This window comes from Oratosquilla oratoria, chromosome 13 (genome assembly GCF_046742065.1).
Source record: "Oratosquilla oratoria isolate Oo_2021 chromosome 13, ASM4674206v1, whole genome shotgun sequence".
Classification (NCBI taxonomy): Eukaryota; Metazoa; Arthropoda; class Malacostraca; order Stomatopoda; family Squillidae; genus Oratosquilla; species Oratosquilla oratoria.
The window spans coordinates 25,617,942-25,625,441 of record NC_134789.1 but is presented as its reverse complement, the minus strand read 5'-3'; positions in this window follow the sequence as shown (position 1 = coordinate 25,625,441).

The window sequence follows — 7,500 nt, the reverse complement described above, 5'->3', positions numbered from 1 at the left end:
GTCCCATTTTCTTTTATAAAGCGATAATATACAGGCAATCCCCTAGTCCTTCGGCACTCTCCCCACCCCTAGACACGCATTGAATAACTTCAATAGCAAATCCACCATAACCGTACTTCCCTTTTTTAGACACTCCGCATGACATCCATCCAACCCAGGTGCCTTACTAGATCTCATAATTTTCAAGTCCTTGTATCTCATATTTTCTTATATCTCTTCCAATTTACTCTCCCACCACAGTAATTTCTTACCTCCCCCTACTGCCGCAATCAATATATATCTATCATCCTCAACATTAAACAGCTCTCGAAAATATTCTACCTAGCTTCCCTTTACTTCCCTCACTTCTATTAGCATCTGTCCATCCGCATATTTTACCATAGTAACTTTAGATTTCTCAATAGATGCTCTGAAATGACAATGCTCGAAAACTCTTATCAATACTCAGTCCTTGCAGGTGATGAAAAGTGTTTGGGCGAAGTCGTACCCTTGTCTCAATTCTAAATTAACAGAAAATAAGCCACACACTTTTTTCTATAATTTGAAGCACTCTCTGTTCCTGAATAAAAGGCAGACATCAAGTCAGTAATCCTCACATGAATCCCATGGATTTGCCAAATAATTTAGAGTGCCCCACAATACACTGAGTCAAACGCCTCCTCATAGGCTGTTAGAAATCTCTGTTGAAACCCACATCGGCGCTCCACAAGTAGACAAAGTTGATAACTTACCAAACGTATATTTAGATGTGAAAGAACCCGTACTAGCAATAGACAGACGAGCGCCTTGCCAGAACACTGAGCAATGTAATACTGTTTGTATTTCTTATAGTTCTTCGGATCCCCTTTCCCTCTTTAAGTATGGACAACCAAAAGCTTCTATCAGTCAAAAAAGTAGTGTGGGTCTATTAAACAGTTGACAGCACCTCACATAATCCATGAATTATGGCCACACCTCTGACTTTCAGCAACTTCTCGTTGATGTTGAAGATGGTGGCCACATCTCCACTTTCAACTTACAGCCTTCTTTACCACTCCCAGAGAGGGAGGAACTTCATCTATAAGAGGATTGGCAGTCATCACCTGAACACCAGTAACGTCAAGCTGACCGCTCAGAGGGTCATCAGTGAGCAACTACTCGACAAAAGTTTGAAGATGCAGACGAAGAGCCAATCATTCTCACAAAGGAGTGTTACCCTGTGGTGCTCAACAAGCTATGGAGAGCACTTAAGGTACATGGCGTGAATTGATATGTGCATTGGTTCCAACGAGTTGGACCAATTCAACATACAACCAATATTACAATGAGATGGCTGGACCACCGAATACCGCATTGGTTTGTAGTGGGCATGTACAAAATATATTATGTTTATAATATTATAGTATGTATTGTATATGTAGCACTCTGTAGATATGTGTAAATATGTACCTTCTAGTGGGTTTCAGCTAATGGAATTGTATTTCCCGCGCGTTTGGGCGTACGCACACTGTAAAGCAGTGTTATTCCTGCTTTGGTTGAGGGCATACCCCTGTGCCGTGCCTTGTACAAAATATTGTTATATCATTATGTTGTGACTTTAATCAACCTACAATTACATATATGGCGGCGGCGGTTAAAAACTTAATTTTGTGAGACATTTTAGTGACAAACTGAAACTAGTGCACTAGTAAACTATATTTTTTGCGGATATTTCGGCGCGTATGTTTTTTCCTTTTCTCCCTTACTCATTTTATAGCTAGGTTACATAACTCTGCATGAGATATTACTTACTGACTATTCCGGAAATGAAAAAAAAAAAAAAAATTGGATTGATTCGTATCATGCTGTTGGACATTGATTCAAGCCATTTTCGCCTCCAATTCTTGAGCTTGTCTATTTGCTGCTATCTTTACCTCAGCCCAGACTGTTACCATCAAATGCTACGAGATTTCTCAGCGTATTGATGCAGCTTTTCTATTTATAACACCATTGTTCACGCGAATATTATCAGATGAGTATCGAGTTCCGAGTTCATGTGGGATGCATTAACTGGTGTGTAGTTATTGCCCGCCATATTGTATATATATTCTTTTCAATGTTTAACATAGTCACCCCTTTATGTTATCATATTTTTCATCAGTCCTCATATGCTAAGAGAGACTAATTTAACTTAAATAATAGTGTCCTTTTTATGTAAATGTTCATATTTTCATGCTTTTTTTAGATGCGTGTGAGCCAGGATCACGTCCATAGATGTTGATCGGCAGCTAATCCCTGTGTGGATGAGAGCCATACTGCATTCGGTGGTCTCCTATCCTGCCTTCCAAAGGTATTTCTTCAAGACGCAAATATCCCTCTCCAAGCAGACGACGCTAGCCCACTGGTCTGTATGTGAGAATTTGCTTATTTCATATGCTTGTTGCACAGAAGTGGTCGAACCATACCTGCCCCTCTAACTGTCAGCGATCATGTCAATATGTCATGTGACAAATTTTCTTCCTTTTTCCATAATAACATAATGACAACTCTAGCTATGGCTTCTCCCACTATTACCCTATTACACCACGACCGCTCCGTTACAAAATTTTCGGGGGGGAATCCATATTATTCAGCCTCTGGATTTATTCAACAATGTCAGGATAGTATCATCAACACTAATGTCATTACAGGATCAGACAAAATATCCTTTATATGATCTCAACTTGTTCCCAATTCATTAGCCTCTGAGATGATGTCAGGTTCATGTGTCATCCCTAGAGCTTTAAACTATGATTACGCCACCTTCAGGGCGAATTTTCTTAAAATGTTTGATGCAAACATGATAGGTGATTATTTTCTCTGGTGCTACAGGTTGGCTGACGTATTCTCCTCTATGGGTAGTAAAATTTTTATGCGTGCTTAGTATGGGGGCCTCTGAAACATTAGATTCTTTGATACATTCATATTGGACAGAAAATAATTCCATCACTCTAGATAGACTCCAACTTGTTTTGGAGTATCTATTCTACATTTTACTCCTTGCTCCTTCTGAACGAAGGATTGTTTCTTCTCTTATTTATCAGACAGGTGAGTCTTTACTAACATTTGCAATAAAGCTTTCTAGAAAGTTAAAAGAATTACCTCATCGTGCCTTACTAGCTCCTTAATTAAGTACCTTGTCATTCACAGCAGACTACGGAGGTTCCTACTCCTCCTCCACCACCTCCTCTGCCTTCGACATCTACAGATAGCACTCCTTCACCATCTCCTCTGTCTTCGACCCCTCATAGAGCACTCCTTTATCTCCATCTTTATCTACAGTATTTACACACACGTATTGTAACAAAGTAGGTCATTCTAGTTTTTTTCTGTTTCCTTCGTAAGCGTCATGAGCGAAATCTGAGTAGACTCCTGTACTTAGACGTTTAACTAATTCCTCTTTTAGCATCACACATTTCTTTTGAAGAATATCATTTCAGCCTCAATCTAGCTTCTGTCATGTCCATAGACAGTGTAGCCATTCTTCTGATCAGTGTTCCAATATTTTGAAGCTTAGAACAGAAAATAGCTCAATCCCTAAACATACTCAGTCCAATTTTCACAAGCGCCCGTATCAAAATACCAAAGACTGCCTAACAGTGATCAGTCTAAGATCGTCCTTTTAGTGGGTGCTGTCCCTTCCCAACTACTTACCTTTCAGTATTATGTGAACCAGATACCTATCTCTGTAAAAGTAGACACTGGGGCAGAATGTACTCTTATGGGCACCAAGGCATATTCTATTCTCAAGGATTCGTAGAGCGTACCATTTTTACCTTCTTGTTGTGATCTGCAAGCTGTACAAGGTTCTCCCTTGTCTATTCTTGGATCTATTTACATTCCCTTAAGGTTTTCTTACTATGCTAAAGTGTTTCACATTAACTTTGTGTTAGTTTCTGATTTAAAAGTTCAGTATGAACTTTGATACTTTAGCAACTCATGCCAAAGATGTATCTCCTTAGCGCCGTATGGTTACTTTCAACAACAATATCATTTCTCCAATAGATAGGCCAGTTTCTATACATAGCTCACCTCCTGCGCATGGCCTGACCAGGCAGTTATCTTGTAAGGGCCATCCAGTACTTTATTACTGTTGTTGTAAGCAAGCACTATATTAGTCCTTCTAGTGCAGTTTGAGTCCCGGTGATCATTTCAGATACTCCAATTGGTTCTGCCGCCTTATCTCAACCTGACTCTGTTCGTGTTAAACATCTTCCATTAGAGAGTAGTCTTTCCACTGTTCGTGAGTACCATGTTACCACGGCCATGAGAACCAATGTTACTAGTGCTCCCATCATAATCTCTTCTGGTATTTATTTAGGTTCTTTTGGTGTCGTAAATGTTGATGCCGTCCAGGATTCACCTTCTATCATAGCAGCATCTATTCAGTCGTCTACACATGCAAATGGGACGGCTCATTTAGCCTCTCAGTATGCGACATATGTAGGTAACATTGATTTTCCTGAGGTAAGAGACCGTCTCACTGAATTGTTATTGATACATACTCAAGCTTTGGTTTTACCTGGAGAACGACTGGGAGTTACGGATAGTGTTGCCCATAGCATTGATATTTAGTTGACGAGTTGTTGAGTGAGAGTATCATCAAATAGTCGCGTTCCGAGTGGAACTCCTAGCTCCTTCTTGTGCCCAAGAAGAACGGATCAATATTCCCTGTTCTGGATTACAGCGTGTCAACAATGTCACAGTTCCAGATCATTACCCTTTGCCTGTGTTGAGTGATCTTCTTCAGTCCATAGGATCAGGTAACACAGTTTTTACCATCTAGGACTTAAAGGCTGATTTTTGGCCGATTCCTTTGGAGGAAAAGTCTCGTAATATCACGTGTTTCTCGACTCCGTCAGGTCATTATGAATGACTCCGCTGCCCCATGGGATTGTGGAATGCTCCTTTAACATGCCAGCGCCTTATTAACCAAAATTTTCATAGACTAGTGGACTTTTTGTGTGTCTGGATGACCTTATTATAGTTTCCAAGGATATGGAACGTCATTTCCATAATTTGTCCTTTATCATTTTAGGATATAATGTCGGTAGAGGACGAAATATTACACTAAGATGTAATGTCAAAGGACAAAATATCACTATGGGATGTATTGATAGTGAAGGACAAAATATCAAGATGGGATATAATGATAGTGAAGGAAAAAATATCAAAATGGTATGCAATGATAGTGGAGGACAAAATATCACGGTAGGATATAATGTCAGTGGAGGACAAAATATAATTTTTAGCAAGGGATGCCGGACAGAATGTCAATGAATGACGGGAGGCTGGTGTCGAACACGGTGATATAGGGGGGCAAAGTATATATAAGAGATCGAGTGACCGTGAGAGACCAGATGTCCGTGATGGGGCAAATGTCCATGAGGCATTGAATGTCAATGAAGAACCAAATGTCATTATAGAGCAATGTGTCTATAAAGAACAAAATTATAATGTAAGGCATCATGTTGAAATACAAAACGTGTCAAAAAGAAATAATCACGAGTTTCTTAATACAATGTACTTTAATGCTCGTAGTATTAAGAATAAATTCCAAGAAATACAGGCGTATATAATAAGTGAAAACCTCGATATGATAGGAATAACCGAGACATGGTTAAATGGTAAAGAGTTTGAAACTGAATTTAATATTGCGGGATTTAACACTTTCATCAGGATAGAAAACACACGAAAGGTGGGGGTGTTCTGTTGTACGTTAAAAGCAATGTCCATGCCTGTGCTTTAGAGAAAGTAAAACAGGATGCATATGATTGTTTGTGGGTAGAATTAACCTAGACAAATGGACAAAAAGGAATCTAGGTGTAATATATGGGCCAAAGACATTATCATTAGCAGACGACAAACTGTTTTTCAAGAACTGTCTATTTTCTGCAACCGAGACTTATTGATAATGGGTGATTTCAATTTTACTGATATTGATTGGATGACCCTTGAACATGGCCATATAAATAGTCGCTTGATAGATTTTCTCGTTGACAATTACTTAGTTCTGGATATAAAAGAGCCCACAAGACATGGAAACTTACTGGATATATTGATTACTAGCCGTGAAAGCATGATAACCGATGTAGAAGTTGGTGAAACTATTTTTAATAGCAATCACAACTTAGATTCAAATGGCAAATGATCACTTAAATCAATTAGATATTCAAGAAGATTTAGGTGAATTACAGCAATGGTCTGAAAAGTGGCCAATGAAATTTAACACAAGTAAATGCAAGGTTGTGCACATAGGTAAAAACAGCAGTAAGTACCATTACAAGTTACTTGGAAATTCGTTAACAAAACTGGATAGTGAAAAGGATTTTGGCCTAATTATCAGTAACGATCTCAAATCATCTAAGCAGTGTATTTCAGCCTCTGAGAAAGCAAATAAGATTCTAGGACTGATTACGCGATCCTTTGAATTCAAAAGTCCATCTCTCATTAACAAACAATATAAATCGTTAGTTCGTCCACATATGGAATATGCTGTTTCCGTATGGTCACCGAATCTCATTAAAGACATTGACAGATTGGAAAAAGTACAACGGCGACCCGCAAAACTGATTCCAAATAAATCATACGAAAATCGACTAAAACATATGAATCTGTTTTCCCTAGAAAAAAAAGAAGAAAAAAAAGCGTAGACTCAGAGATGACTTGATACAGGTCTCTAAGATTCTAAAGGGGATTGACAACATCAAAAGTGACAAAATGTTTACACTGAATGAGAATCCCACAAGAAACATTGGTCTCAAACTGTCAGAAAATAGATTTAATTTGGAAATGGGTAGAAACAAGTTCACCAACCATGTAGTTAATGAATGGAATAAACTTCCTGCAGAGGCAGTGCAATGTAGTTTATTTAGGAGCTTTAAGATTCGTTTAGATAAACATCTAAGATTCTGTAGTGGCTGCCATTTATTTTATATAATTTGTTTGATTTTCATCTATTATCATTTATCTGCCAGTTTATTATCATTTACTATTTACCTGTTTGTTTATTGTTTAACTATACCTATGTATCTATTAATCTTATTTATTATTGTTTATATCATTATAACTTTTATTTTATTTTATTTTTTATCATTGCTATTTTTTCGCATCCTACCTATTTATGAACCAAAAGGTCTGTCGGCATACTCCGCCTTCGTTATCCTTTGTATGTATTTTATTTGTATATTGTATCGTGTCCAGGACGTCCGGAAAATTATTTCATACTCTTTTTCTACTACCGCTTGGATGTGGTTGTGTTTATTGTATATTATATTTGTGTTCTTATTCTATTTCCGTATTTTACGTGCCATTGTGTTTGCCCCCTGCCATGAATGTTGTTTCCTCTGTGAGAGCACCGAGAGATGGTAGCTGAGCTATGTAGCGGGCGTGTACAAAATACCTTATGTTTATAGTATTATAGAATGTGTTGTATATGTAGCACTATGTAAATATACTCCTATGTATATACCTTATAACAGGTTTGCGCTAATGGAATTGTAT